At 36.3% G+C, this 16543-nt stretch overlaps 1 long non-coding RNA gene across 1 annotated transcript; it reads right to left on the minus strand.

Moving 5' to 3' along the window:
* Window positions 1–7522: 7522 nt before the first annotated feature.
* On the minus strand, window positions 7523–14000 carry LOC145674568 (uncharacterized). Its single transcript, XR_014128981.1, has 2 exons — window positions 13504–14000; window positions 7523–8030 (listed from the first exon to the last, which is right to left on the minus strand). It is a non-coding gene; the product is annotated as an uncharacterized LOC145674568 (long non-coding RNA).
* Between the last annotated feature and the right edge of the window lie 2543 nt (window positions 14001–16543).

The following is a 16543-nucleotide window of genomic DNA, read 5'->3' on the forward strand; positions in this document are numbered from 1 at the left end:
GAAGGTTTTGACTCATCCTCCAGGGATGACGCAGGAGAAGACTCCGGGTTGTCTTCTTGAAATCGGGCTATTTCTTCATTTTGTAATTTCTGTAGTTCGTATCCCAACCAATCGTCTTTCAACGAATCACCCCCATCTGAATCTGCACTACTAATATTTCCGTTTGACCACTTAACTTTAGTAACTAGACTGAGTATGTTATCTATACTGTCCAAATATTGCAGTTTCTCTTGGAGGGTAAGGCTATCTTCAAACATGACAGGGTTGGTTTGAGTAGCGGTTGTCCGAATAACCTTAAGTTCACGATCTGTGTCAATCCGGATCATTTTAGGAAACTTATATTCAGTCTGAACGCTAACATCTTTCTTTTGGAAAACGTCGGTCTGTATTTCCATGTCAAAATTTCCAACTACATTTTCCTCAGGTAATAAATCTTCAAAGGGGGTCAGCTTGAAACAGAATACCTAATTTCTCTTCGTCGTCACCTTGGCGACGAACAACTGTGACCTGTATTTTCTTGTTCCGTAGTTGTTTAGTTAAAGGTCGAATTAAGTTTCCTATTGCAGGAGACAGTTCTGTTTGTAATGACTGCGTAATCTGGTCTATTAACGCTTCATCGTTAGGTTGTGTCAGCGAGCACAATTCATTTTCATTATTCTCGTCAGGGCTCTCAATTTTCGTTTCCCTTGGTTCGGTTCCTATATTTGCATAAACTGGCTCTTTATTCGTTGAAGTCGGCGGTTCGATACCAGTATTTTCATAAATTGGTTCTTTACTCATTGATATTCGTGATTCAGTATTTAAGTTAGCATATATAGTTCTAGGACCGATCTCAGCATAAACAGTTTCATCACTACTACCAGCATAAAAAGATTGAAAGGTCGGTCTTTGTATTTCTAACGGCGTTGTAGGATCTGACAATTCGTATTTAATAGGAAAATATAGCGCTACTGGGCTATCTGGTTCTTTTGATACACCAATATCCTTATTTCCTGAACTTAATACTAAGTTACTTAATCTATTTTCCTTATCAGCTAACTTATTTTTATCTAGAGGTCTTTGGTTCGAGGGGACATCAGGTATTACACCTGCTGTTGTTTCTATCTCAATTGTTGCTTGAGGGCATTCCTGACCGGCAGTTATTAGCTCTGCTATTTCTAGTTCATCTTTTAAATTTACTTCATTCACTAGAGTTTTCGGATCTACCCCCGGTGGGGTCTCTTCAGTATGTGAATTTACATATATCGTCCTGGGAGCTGGTGTGGGTTTATCACTCGAACCAGCACTTTGTATTTCGGTATCATTTCTAGTCGGGATAGGACTAGACGCGGCAAGTGGCGTTAGATCGTAGCCACTCGCCGGCGCATCAGGAGTTTGCGGGATAGCGGTCGTTGGTTCGAGATATCTGGGCAGACTCCACGTATCCAAGTATCTCGGTAAGGGATTCTTTTTCCAACGGCCAAATTGAGGAGGAGAATGCCCATGTACTTTGATTTTATTGCATTCAATACAATAATAATTATTCCATCGATCCAAAATATAACGGTGCTTGCCCGTGGGTGTCTTAGGACAATGGGATTGCCCTAAATCTAATAGCTTTTCTTTTATTTTCTGCGCGAAACTCAATTTTTGATGAATAAATCTGTTTTTCAAGTCAGTGGCCTCCCAAATCAGGGCAGTGGGTAATCAACCTATTTTCTCTAATATAATAGGAATTTAATCACTGATAGCTACTTCCCTCGGAAATGCTACGTCCAATTTTTACGTATTAAGATACTTATTATTATTTCAATATCTTCATTTAACTTCCTTTGAACTTGAATACTCAACTTCCCTTTCTTTATAAATTTTGCTTTACTCTTTTAGAACGGGAAACGGAAAGTAACTAGACAGCTGTTTATAAAAGAAAATGTTTATTTATTCACTTATGATGATTTTACTTTTTACTTCTATTCTTTAACTTGTTTCTTTTTTTTAAACTTCATTTTTTAAACTATTTTTTTAAAACTATCTTTTTTAAATGCACACAAGGGGGATTACGAACATCCAACCATTGGATCATGTACTTGCATTTTGATTTTTGGTGTTGCATTTGCATAAATGAAAGTTTTAGGCAGTTATTCCCAGGCAACCGTCGGGCATGCACCCCTAGTGCAGGGGGGGCCCTGTTGAACCAAGAGAATAAGATACCTGTGACCCCCAAGCTTTGCATGGGAAAGGATTTTAGACACTTATCGCCAGACAGACCGTCGAACTTTCGTCCCGTGAACGGGCGGTTCTGCTGTCTAGAGATAAAACGCCTGTGATCCTCCCCAAATAAGTGGTAAGGATATTAGCCATTTATCGCCGGACAAACGAGTCGAACTTTCATCCCGTAAAACGGGAGGTTCTGTTGCCCAGAGATAAAACTGACTGTGAACCCACCAAAGCTAGCAGAAGCATAAGCAGATTTAGGGTTTTGCAAGTACATGAGACAAAAGCTGAATTCTGTCTTAACACTCGCGTCCCGATTTTACATTTCCATGACTACACAAGAAAACGTCGTGAGGTAAACTGAGTCTTGCTTTGCGGAACCTAGCAGCTATTCCGCTAACTTATAACACTTAAAGCGAGAGAAGTTGAGAATAGAAAATTTTCGTCGCTACTCCACTCCTTGTAAACGCACTACTTAGAGCAGAAGGATTATACTTGTATATCAGAGTCATAAGCTGAAGACCGCCTAGGCCAAGTACGCCACTGAACTTTACTGACTTTACATATTACAGATACACCACTTGACTAGTCAAAAGAAAAACTTCGCGTACACTTTCCACTTTTATATATTGAAAACTCTTCGATAAAAAGAAATCACTCGCGATTTGCCCTAAGACGCAACAGAGATTTTTGGGTCCCCTATAAAGTGAACGAGCACCAGAGATTTGTTTAGAGATTCAAGCACACACAGTTCGTTACCCGGCGAACACCGAACACCATAAAACTGTTATGCTATGTTATTGAAATTGGCATTATATATTTGTATACACTTTCTTCCGTGAACTCGTATTTGAGATCACTTCTCTACTCTCCACCCAGTATGACAAAGTTGGTTCTGAGTCCAACTCCCTTTAAGCCTCAGTATTGAAACGTCTTTGGCTCACTGGTTCGAAGATGATGAGAAAGTGTACTAAAATTCTCAATAGTGGGGGGAGACTCGTAATTCAGAGGTAGAGCTTGTACTGGAAATCGAAACCCAGGTAACATATGAAGACTGTGAGCTGAATCTAGATAGGGAGGGATAGCTTGACTAAATTAAAGAGACCATTCTATTGAACGGTTTATTTATAAAAATAAAAAAAAATAAAAATGAGAATACAGATGAAACTCACAAATCGGTTACTTGGAATTACAACTTGAACTCATCATTACATCACATTTATGGGCACAACCCCTTCATTACTAAATGGGTGCTAGAAGGTTTTATGCTAAGCCGCGATTTATTGAAAATAGTGAATTTGATAATCCGTACTCGCAACTTGCATTGGCCCAAACGGAAAAAAAGTGATAATTCTTGAAGAGGGGATTTTGTCTCGTGTTGGAAATAAACTTCATATTTATCACTAAACAATCTCAAGGTGCTCATCCCGAATTGAGGGGGGACTTAGAAAAAATAATCACATACCTGATTTTACGATGAGCGTCCGTGTCAAAGGAGCGAAACACACTGGATGACTGCTGGGAAGAGAATCACCCGAGCCGGGCGACAGGCCTCGCTTATAAAGGCGGATTCGTCCCACGCATTTCTGCCAGTTCTGATGTCGCTCGAAAGCTACGTCACGAGCCTCGACGAGCTTGGAGAAGCTTCTTCACGCGCATGCTCAATAGTGGCTAAGACTTCTAGTTTTTCTATGATTTTCCCCCATCACGCCGGGGTTGAAATATCTATTTTACATTTACATTTACATTTTTATTTCACGCATAGCTCCAAATACATAATGTTTTTCATGTACTTATTGCTTGCGTGGTATTAACTAAATTTACATCCGCGACCCGGCACTGTGATTTGAGTAAATCAAAGCCAGGGTCACACCACTATTACATGCGTGTGGGTTGGTGTCAATGAGGCATCAGATTGCTAGTACAATCAAAGCCTCACCTGACTCCGTTCTCCCTTTCTCTCTTTTCCTTGCAACACACACAATTTGAAAAGCGCGGGCGTCTCGCCCCATAATTTGAGTCCGGCCTAGGACTTCGAGGCATAACTGTGTAACAAAACTTTAAAACGTCGTTTTTGATCATATCTTTAATATTAAAGAATAGGCGTTTTGCCTAACATCAGGTCTCCCGTGATAAGATTAATTTAGCTATATTAAAGGAAATACAAACCACATTTGTTCTATTCATTTTCTTTTTGCATCTCTTTTTTTTTACTTCTTTCGTCACTATTTTATACCAAAAAAACACAAATACACCCAGTCAACAATGTGTGCTAATTATGCTACTTTAAACAAGCACACACACATACACAAACTATTGCTATTATGTTGGTTCATTTCCAAAGAAGAAAGAAAAATTGAAGCATTTATGTTGGTCAATCAGCGAACGCGAGAGTTTCCCTGGATTTTCACGTTTTATCGCAAAAATTCCCTTTTTCCCTTCTTTCTAAATTTACTTATGAAATTTCCCTAGATTAATTTCCCTCAAACTACGAACACTGCTCCAAATCCTTCTCTCTACAAATAGCATCGATCATTGTCAAGGATCTTGTCATTTTCCACATGAGTCAGCCTCATACCTATCACACAGCTTGGACTTACTTCACGATGTTAATTCCAATACAAATACGAGGTGATGAACTTTGGCTAGTTTCGGTACTCGATAGTTTAATAACAACACCGCCATTTACACCTAGACCTTGACTTTAACAGTTTTTGGTGCTACTGAACGCATACACAACAATGTACCTTTACAATATGAGGTAACTCAAACTAGCGGTCTCTCAAAAATTAAAATACTCAAGAGCTAGTTTTAACAACTGTCCAAGTTCTTTTAACCAAAATTACAAACTTTATTTTTTTAATTACATGAACTAAAATCAAGGGAGTTAAGATATTTTAAAATTTTCAAACGGCTTCCGTTTTGAAACAGTATGACGGATTGGATTCGGTATTTGTAATATGAATCAATAGAATTCTGAGATCTCTGAAGCTTCAAACGGGGACATCTTTAATGCCAATATTTCATCAGAAATCCTCAACGTAACAAGACACATGCACAATGAAAATTCATAATGCACGTTTTCAAAATTTCTAATATAAGATTCTTGAACTCTTCGTGGATAAGCGATTAGCGTACGGACCTCTGGCGTGGGAGACCCGAGTTCGATTACCGGCGGGAGCTCATATGATTCTGATTCCACTTAATCAGTAGCTCCCGTCTCATATAGCCTCGTTCTTGAACGGGACCTTAAACTTAAAATAAACTCAACTCATATCCCACACAGCAATGAAATATTTTCAAAACGTTTCTAAAACGTGCCATCATTTTCCTTCAGAAAATGTATCCTACTTCCCTTAAGGAAATATATTCCATATGTTGTTGAAAACATTTTCCACATAATACTGAAAATATTCTCTAAATACACTCAAAAACGTTGTAGAAATATTTTATACGCCGTTAGAAAAGTTTTCCTAAAAATGTTTTCTGTACGATTTCCAAACATTACTGAAAAAGTATTTGAAACGTTTTATACAATGTTAACGGAATGGTTTTTAAAATGTTTCTCATGGAATATTTTAAAATTATTTACCAATAACGCAGACAATATTTTCCTACATATGCCAAAATATTTTCTTTACATGACAAAATATATTTAGTGAATATTTTTTGTACATCACAGAAAATATTTAAAGAATAGTTTCTGTGCATGACAAAATATTTAGGGAATATTTTCTGTACATGACAAAATATTTACAGAATATTTTCTGTACATGATAGAACCCAAAGCCCATAGGCCAATTCGGTTACTACTGCAGATACGAAAACAAGATAAGATACAGAAGGAAATTTTTAAAATGCAGCAAGTTTTGTTTTTATATTAGTATACCGCCCAATAGTAACGAAAAGTACAACGCTGCCACTGTTGGACAACAACGAATGAAAGAAAGAAAGTTTGAAATTATTTGGACCAAAGGGAACGGAAAGACACAATGAAAAATATAGTGCAAGACCCAATTTCGCGTCCTTCGTATCTGCTCCCCCCCCCCTCAACACCGTGGTTGCTACGCCTCTGGCGTGGATGTTGCATTTGCATGTTTATCCTTCACTGTGTCTCCTTTCAATTCTTCTCGGTGTAGCTAATTTCAAACCACACATTCTTTCATTCGTGTAGCCCGACATGATGTATGGTAACGCATTTTCTTTATTGAGCGGTACACTAGTACAAAAACAAAAGTGTTGCTGGAATTTAAAAGAGTCCTTACATATCTTACCGTGTTTCCATACCTGCAATAGTAACCGTGTTGGCCTATGGGCTCCGGACTTTTGCGTCACTCTGCATATACGGTATAACGGCTTCTTGCTGGGAACAAATAGTAGGTTGAAAACAAGGCGGCCAGGCTGTGACATAGCAGCTGGAAGAAAACATAAGATTCTTCTGTACAATTTTACCTGCTTAGACGTCTTTGCCTCACTCTGTCTTCATGACGAGGAACCATTGCGGCCCACAGACTCAAATCAAAAAAATAAATAAATAGATAAATAACTAAAAACAAAATAAAAATAAAATACCACTACTACTACTACTACTACTACTACTACTACTACTAATAATAATAATAATAATAATAATAATAATAATAATAATAATAAACAGTGTAAATTATAACTACGTAATGTTAACTTGCTCTCATAATTTTAAGCATTTTTTTTTAAACTCAAACTCTTATTTACACACAAAATGTTTCTGGGTGTTTCACTGGTACTACTGGTATGTGGACACGCCGTGCATATATGTTGGGGTGTCTTATGTGACTTACGACATTCAAACTGCACATCAGTGTGTTCACAATCGTCGCCTGCCAGTTTTGAAAGCGGTTGTATTGGATTTTTTTTTTTTTTTTTTTTTAATACGAAAAGGATTGAAGTTTAGACATCCATTTCAAGAAACAATTGTTGGCAATCCTTTTCCTATCTTAAAAATAATAAATCCAATATAGCCGCTTTGTAAATTGGCACGCGATGATTGTGAAGGCTCTAATTTGCAGTCCGAACCTCGCAACATCACATAAGACACCCCAACGTACATAGACGGCGTGGCCACATACCAGTAGTAGCAGTGGAACACCCTGAAGCATTCTGTGTGTAAATAAGATTTTGAGTTAATAATAATAATAATAATAATAATAATAATAATAATAATAATAAAAGCAGCTTAAAATTATGAGAGCAAGCTAACATTATGTAGTTATAATTTACACTGTACACTATAATAAATATACATCTATATAAGTTTATATCGGTTAGTAGTTAAATAAAAATATAAATGTACACTATTCTGGCATTATTTATTTAAATACTCTTCAGCAGCATCTTCATGCTGCTCGTATTATTTGTTTCTATACATTAAGAACAATCTTCTCAAATATCACATTAAGAACAATCTTCAACACTTGTTCTAGAAAATTATGTCACTGACACTAATTAAAAAAAAATCAACAACAATATTTATGTAAAATATGTTGCTGAAAATATGTTCTACAAATCTACGGCGCATGGGGAATAGATCTTTTCACGAAATGTCACTTTTTGCAACTTTCAAGAAATATCACATTGTTGAATAACCAGAAAACGTATTTGCTTCTTTATAATGTCACTTTTGATTACCACAACTAACTATAAATTCGACGCTGCGAATTGTCAGTTAAAGTTCTGTGGAACTGCAGCTGAATTCTTAACTGATCTTCTTGTTCGTCTCTGTATGACATGTTGAAGCCAAATCCCAATAATCTACGCGATCTCATCGTTAGTTACGTTTCTCTTGTGTTACACAGTTTCTGAAAATAAAAATAATAGGCAGCGTTTAATAACATAATAACAGCAGGGAATGATTAAAGATCAATTATTACATCTTAAACTTACAAAAATATTTAAAATGTTTGTGTAGGACCTACAGCAGCTTGTGAAGACAATATTGTGTTACAAAAGTAACATCCTGAAGAAAATGTAAACGGCAAGGAAGACAACAGCTTCAGCTGAAAGTGACATACCTCAGACTGTAGCTTACTTACGGACGTTGTAACATGTTGAAGCGGTCACACATTTTTTTTTAAAAAGTATAGCATCTTATAAATATTAAACCTATTAAAAAAAAAATGAAAACATGTGGCAGCATTTGAGTTGATGAAGAACTAGCGTCTCATTCCGAATGCTCTGATCTCAAATCTGGACCCGATCATCCTTTTTCCCTCAGTCGTACCAGGTGAATGCCGAGGTGGTTACTAAGGCCTTGATGACCGCTACCTTGCTTGATTTCTTTCCCCACGGAGCAGGCCATACATATTATTTTGCCTTATACAAATGAATAATTTTGATACGTTGCATTGCAAAGAATACAAAAAATCGCGAATATAGGAATGAATCATGAAATGCTCAAGAAAACTACCAACATGACAGAACAATTCAGTAAAAGGATGAAATGAAAGGTAAGGGGAAAAAACAAGGAATGTCCATGTGTGTGCTTTATTGGGTACTTTGTCCTATGAGATGGTGACTTTTGGTACTATTTGCCTGTATATATATATATATGCATCCGTAGATGTAAAAATATCTATGTAAAAACAGGCAAAAGATTTGATTAAGCCTATGCCTTTTTACGAGGTTTTCAATATTAAAACACCGTTTTCTCAAAAATACAATTTTGTGACATTCCTTCTATTTTCCCCTTACCCTTCAAATATACTCTATACATGTTCAACTCTCTCTTCCACGGACACTTAAATGGAACGTGTCACTTGAAGATGGGAAAATTGCGCATTTTGCTAAAATAAGGATTTTCAAAGTGTTTTGAATGTTATAACAGCGCTTGTAGTACATGCTTTTGGGAAATAAAGTTTACAGGAAGATGATTCTGAGAAGTATTCATGGCACAATAGTATGTATTTAAAGCGAAGAAAAAATAAAAAGGGCGCCAGAAAGGTTTTTTTTTTTTTAACAAGAATTTAAACATAGTGTATCCCTCTTCAAATGACAACTTCTTTGATTCTTTCCACTCTGAATCTAAGGTACGGCTTTTTTAATCCATTCAGTGCATTCACAACTTTATAAAGGTCTTACGTTGAAAAAAATGGAATCTTTAAGTTTAACGTCCCACGGTTATGCGGTTAGGCTAAAGGAGATGGTGATAATGAGAAATGAGTGAAATGGTGGAATGAAGAAAGTGGGAGGAAACGGGAGAACCCCGAGAAAACCCACGAGCACGGTATTTGCCACCACAAAGTCCACACGGCGCGAGCTGGGATCGAACCAGGGACCCCAAGCACTGGAGGTGAACGCTCTACAACTGAGCCACCGCGCCCTCGGGTCTTACGTTGAATGTTGTATATCTTAGCGCGAAAGCAACTAATTCGCCCAAGGAAAGTCCAAAATCTAATAAGAACCACTTCCAATCACTTGATCACCTTAATTGCACCAATAATATACCAACGAAAAGCTCAAAAACCTAGGTGGGTTTTTCCGGGCTGGGCCCAATTGGGCAAACCCTGAACACAATACAATACACACACACACACATATATATATATACGCAAATCGCAAAAGAATAATTGTAATCTTTCGGCAAATCTAGTCTGATGGCCCCCTTTAATTTTATATATGCCAGGTGAAATATTTACATGTCGCCTGCCGCAAACCATTTAAGAGAAAATAAGAAAATTAGCGAAAGAATTATAATTTTTCAACAATTATTTCGAGCGGCACGCCAATAGTAAACCTGCAGGCAGAATTAGGTAATACTCAAGCAGACTGTTTTACCAAATTTTGACGCATTTCTTGCATCTTCCGGTTTCTTTTTGCAGAACATGCACTAAACGAAAAGAAATCCTTAAGTTTAATATCCCACGATCATGTTGGTTAGGCTAAAGGAGACGGTGATAATGAAAAATGAAGAAAGTGGGAGGAAACGGGAGAACCCCGAGAAAACCCACGAGAAAGTCCACACGGCACGAGCTGGGATCGAACCAGGGACCCCAATCACCGGAGGTGAACGCTCTATCACTGAGCAACCGCGCCCCCCTATGTACTAAATGAAGAGCTCTAAAAGAAAAAGCGAAACAACTTCTGTTAGGTGGCCAGTAAAAAAGCACGCATGCTATCTGAGTCAGGGCAGAAGCACAGCAGGGGGGCACGCATAAACGAGGATGGTGCAAAAACATTTACAATATTTGTAAGTATTCTTATCTTCAAAAACACTTAATTTCGATCCTAAAAAAAAAAAAAAAAAAAATACCTTTCACAGCTAATACACGAGTGTTACACCGCCTTTCTTTCTTACCTTTACGACAGAAAATAGTGTATGTAGGGCTATTCCCTCTGTTCTGAATTTTTCTTCTTGAATAAATCTTTTCCACACTTTGCGCAGTTGATTTTACGCGCTTCACCATACCATGACTGTAGAAACTTTATAATCCTTCTCTCTTTATTACACAATTCTTTTTTTTTTAAAAAAAAAAAAGTTTACATTACGGCCATCGCAGATGTTCACAACTGACGTATGAACCGGAAATTCCCGCCGCTTACTTCTACCCTATTTGCATTCAAAATCCATTTCAATAAGCTGTGCAATGATAGAAATAACTTACATTAACACTCTCATTCCTTCACGAAAAATATTTCACATCATATTTTATCTATAAATTTTGTTCTCGGCGTAAACGTCTGCTCGAGAGAACCCAAGAATTATTATAACCCACTGGTGTATTTAAGGGGGGCTTCCGGGCTTAAGCCCCTTGAAATTGTACTTACTATATTAAAGTAAATGAATTATCTTGGAGAACAAAGTTAGCCAAGCCCTTCTCCCGTGAAAAAAAAAGTCGTAAATACGTCATTAAAATGGTAATATACGCGCAATTATCCCGTCACCAAAATAGAAATGTACGTGCCTACTCCCTTCGGAAGCATCCCCTCGCCCCCCCCCCCGCCTTCACCCTCCCTGACTCGGTTAGATGGCATTCGTGCTTTTTAGTAGCCCCGTAACACAGATTGGTTTGTATTTTTTGGGCTTCTTATCCACACATCAGGAATCAGTATAAATACGCAAATCGTAAAAGAATTGTAATTTTTCGACAATTATTTCTGACGGTCGCCTTGAATTTATAAGTGAAAAATTTATACGTCGCTTGGCGAAAATCATTAAATAGACAACAAGAAGGAAAGTAGCGAAAGAATTATATTTCACTAAGTATTTCGAGCAGTGCTTCTTCCAGACTTGTCTTTGGGAGGGCAGTGGCTCCCCGGAGCAGACCAAAATAATACGTTTATAATAATAACTAGAATAGCACGAGCAATGCCCCCGGAACATTACTTTTGAATGAAACACTGCTTTCGAGTGGCACACCAGAAGTAAAACTGCACGCAGAATCATTATAACCTGTCATAAAAATGGTAATGTACGCATCTTTTTAAACTCTTTACTTTGAACAAGGCAGTGATATTATGTCAGTACATAGTATTGCCGAATGAGCATTAGCGAAAAATGAAATGAAATGAAATCTTTTAGTTTTACGTCCCACGATTATGCCGGTTAGGCTAAAGGAGACGATGATTATGAGAAATGAATGTAATGGTGAAATGAAGAAAGTGGGAGGAAACGGGAGAACCCCGAGAAAACCCACGCACACGGTGTTTGTTCACCACAAAGTTCACTTGGCGGGGGCTGGGATCGAGCCCGGGACCCCAAGCACCAGAGGTGAGCATTAGCGAGTGAAGGCGGGTTAGAGTCCCGCAGGGCACGTTGTTTTCTCTTTCCTTCTTGGGAACTGTAACTGCAGAAACCGGTTCAGATCAATTGGTCATTGTCACTGCCTTGACTAAAGTAAAGACTTGCCCGCATATTTTCCCTTTGGAAGCATCCCCTCGCTCCTGCTGACCTCCAACTTCGCAATGCTCTGACTCAGACAGTATTGGTGCGGGAAGCTTCTAGAACACAGGTCCCCCATATAGGTTAATAGATGTTTCTTTTCTGTATCAAAGTAAAATATTTAATTCACATAGTATTGCCGAGCGAGCGTTATCAAGTGAAGGCGGGTTAGAGCCCCGCAGGGCACGTTGATTTCTGTCTTTATTACAGATAAATGGGAAGAGGAACCTGTGTTCTACATCAATACACGTAGTACAGGCTGATTTATATTTTTTGCACTGTAGTTTTTACGTCATACATCCGGCAACGTATATATATACGCAAATCATAAAAGAATAACTATACTTTTTCGACAATTACTTCTGACGCTCCTTTTGAATTTTATCTATTCCATGTGACGTATTTCAAATCGCCTAGCGCAAATCTTTAGGAGACAATAAGGCTTGTGTATAGCCCGCTCCCCCCAGTTCTTTGTCACCGGAACTGGAAGAGTCAGTACTACTACTACTTATATCGAGAACAGAACCAAACCAACCCCTGCGGGGCTTCTAACCCGTTCCTACTACTATTGCTACTAACTACCACCACTACTACTACTATTGCTACTAACTACTACTACTACTGCTACTATTACTACTACCGCTACTAAAGCTACTACTACTACTTATACTAAAGCTTCCTTACCGCAAGATTTACATCTTAAATCTTTATAACATGCGATTCCGATTCATTATGAACTAGTATGAATCGTTAGAATCACTATGATTCGTTAAAAATCATTGGGGGGAGCGGGCTATACTCAATCCGACAATAAAAAGAAAATTATTAAAAGAATCTATTTTTCAGCAATTATTTCGACTGGTGAGCCAAAAGTAAACCTTCACGGTATTTTATGTATAGAGATGAAAAATAGAAATCTAGCATCCCATACCTTTATTAATTTGTAAACATAAATTTCTCGATAATACATAGTATACATGAGAACACCCTGATCTGCGTTTCTTGTGTTCTATTACCATTTCTACATGAAATACCATAAATTTTCTACGTAGTGCAATATAAGAAGTACCCATGTGCACAAGACATGCGATATGCCTTAAATCCCCCCCTCCACACACACATAGTCATAGATAAAGTACAAGGGCACTACACATGCAGATATGCAGATATAAAGTACAGGTACGTTCTTTTTTTATTTTCGTATCAGTCGATAAGTAAATAAAAGTCGCTTTGTTACCCCCTTTGTAAGTTCGTACATACTCAATGAATAATCCCTAAAAGTATGAGCGTCCTGCTTATTCGGGAACTGATGCAGCTTCATGTACACTATACAGACACTCAATCACTTATAAAGACAATAAAACTAAATTATTTTATGTAATCGTTATACTTACCGACTTTTCTTGTCTTTCTTTCTTTCTTCTTCACTATTAACAGAGTTGAGGTGTGCCTCCGACTTCGGAAAAGTCTTCTTTAATTTCAAATCACTCATTAACTAATTAAAATTGGGTATATTACCAACTTTTTAAGTAGGTAGATATTCAATGAATAATTCCTGGCTCCTTAACTATAACCCTTTTTCTATATAAAGATATCTTCTTCAACATGACTGAATATAGTGAGATTTATTTTATTTTATTTATTTATTTTTTAAATATTCCTTCTTGTCTTGACTTGTGAATTCAACATAGCGCGCAAGGAATGCTGGTACCTTTGATAAACAAATGACGGTTGATGTAGCGATGCTAATTAGCAATCTCACACACTGGATATCATAAATTTCAAATTTTTAACAAATATATTTCTTTGGTGCTGCTATAATTAGTATAATGATTGGTAATAATGCTACTACGATACTCTCGTGAGAGAATTTATTCAACATTCGATAAAATATTCTGCAAATAATTCTAAAATATTACATGAAAATATTTCATTTAAGTTACAGGACAAGATAACAAACACATTTCCATACAAAATTAATAGGAGTTTCAAAAATTTTTCTTATCTTACGAACGAATTTATTTTTAAAATATTCGAAATATTTTAAAAATTATATTTCATATGTTTTCTTGTAACAATAGAAAAGAATGTAAATGACATGTTGGAAAACATTTTATTCTGTTTATACGCCTATTCTGTTTCCTTTATCATGTATGTAAAACATTTTTTGTGTTACTTAGAAAACATTTTCTCTCTCAACTAGGGGTAAAAGTACGGGGGGACGCCACCCCCACCTCGAGAAAATATATACGGCGTCTACCCAGTTCCTAAAAAAAATTACAATGGGCAAAGATAGGCAGGGTGAACGACGTGACGTCATCCGCTACCTACCGTCCCCCAACCTTTTCAGATCCACTTTTACCCCTGCTCTCAACATTGAAAACATATTACATTACATTCAACACAATATTTCTATTACAATTTGTGAAAATTTTCCATACATTATTTTCCTACTAACGTTCTAAACATGCACATCCTGTTCAGTGGCATATTTACGATTTTGTTTTGTGGAGGGAATCTTTGCTAACTTTATTCCTGAAAATGTGAAAATTGTGCAGGATATTTCATTTACTTTAATATAGTAAAACAATTTCGGGGGAGGATTAAGCCCGGAAAGCTTATTTAACGCCAATGCTTCCCGTAGTTAATTAAATGTTCTCCAAACACATTTTAAAAAATAGTTCCGGCATATAGTTGGGATACTTCTCAGATATAACAAGGAATATGTTTTCTCCAGTAACGGAAGAGTATATTCTGAAAACATGTAAAAATGTTTCTATAATAGACCTATATCAGAAAATGTTGTTCACTAAAGACACAAAATATCTTCCAAAACACAATGGAAAACATTTTCTATTCATTTTTAATGTTTTCTTTTAACTGTTTTAAAGTTTTATATTCAAAATTCCATAAAATATTCTGGAAATAATACAAAAATATCATACGAAAATACTTAATTTAAGTTATAGGAGAAGATTACCAAAATACTTTTGTAAAAATTAAGTAAACCTTTTTAAAACATTTCTGAAAAATATTTCTTATATTACGAAATAATTTATTTTTAAAATATTCTAAATGTTTTTAAAAATATATATTTAATACGTTTTCTCGTAAAAATAGAAAATATTACAAATAACGAATTAGAAAACATTTTTTAAATATGTGGAATATATTTCGTTTGATTGCTTTCCGTATCATATATGGAAAACATTTTTAGTATCATTTCGAAAATATTTCCCTTCTCAACAGTGAAAACATATTAAATTAGATCCAAAACAATATTTCTAATATATTTTGTGAATATTTTCCTGGTTTTACTTTCCGGCAAGCATTCTCAAAATGTACTCCAGGTAATTTCTAAAATGTTTTACAAACATTTTGGGGAAAATATTTTTGGGAAATATTCGGAATACATTGGGGAAACCAGCATGGAAATCTTCAGAGAAGGAAAACCTTTTGAAAACCAAGGAAAATATTTTCTTTTGATTGAGGAAATATTCCTTGCTGTGTGGGATATATTCTTACACACCACTCAGAATGCAAACAAATTTGCACTGCATAAATATTAGCATACGCAAAGCCAGTATTAAGATTTGTAACCCCAAATAATAATATTTTTAATAATTATAATAATAATAATAATAATAATAATAATAATAATAATAATAATAATAATAATAATAATAATAATAATAATAATAACAATAATAGAGCAGAAATCAGCATGAGGCATTCTCAAAATTTGCTGTTCAGTAAGCCAAATAGTAAGTAAGTAAAGTAAGTAAAGGGATGATAGGGATGATGACCGCATTGGTCCTGACACGCTAGTGAACGTGCACGACCCTGGCCAGAAAAAAAATTTGTAAATTTGAACCATTTCCTATATGTCTTGTGGTATTGACACCACGACATATTACAGCACAATTTTTTATAGTAAGTAAAAAGATGATAGGATGATGATCGCATGGGTCCTGCCTCGATAGTGAACCTGCACGACCCTGGCCAGAAAAGTTTTTGTAAATTTGAACCATTTTTTTATGTCTTGCGGTATTGATAGCACGACATTTTACAGCACACATTTTTGTGTAGTAACTAAAAGTGATGATAGGGATGATGATTAAATCGGCCCTTCCCCTAGTGAACGTGCACGACCCTGGCCACAGAAGTTTTTTTTTTAAAATTGGAACCATTTCCTTTATGTCTTGTGTTACTGATACCACGACATTTTACAGCACAAATTTTTGTATAGTAATTAAAGGGAAGATGGGGATGATGATCGCATGGGTCCTGACACGCTAGTGAAGGTGCACGACCTAGGCCACAATTTTTTTTTGTATATTTGACCCATTTCGTTTATATACTTGTGGTATTGATACCACGACATTTTACAGTACAAATTTCTTTATAGTAGGTAAAGGGATGATAGGGATGATG

This window comes from Thermobia domestica, chromosome 17 (genome assembly GCF_964235325.1).
Source record: "Thermobia domestica chromosome 17, izTheDome1.hap1.1, whole genome shotgun sequence".
NCBI classification, from domain to species: domain Eukaryota; kingdom Metazoa; phylum Arthropoda; class Insecta; order Zygentoma; family Lepismatidae; genus Thermobia; species Thermobia domestica.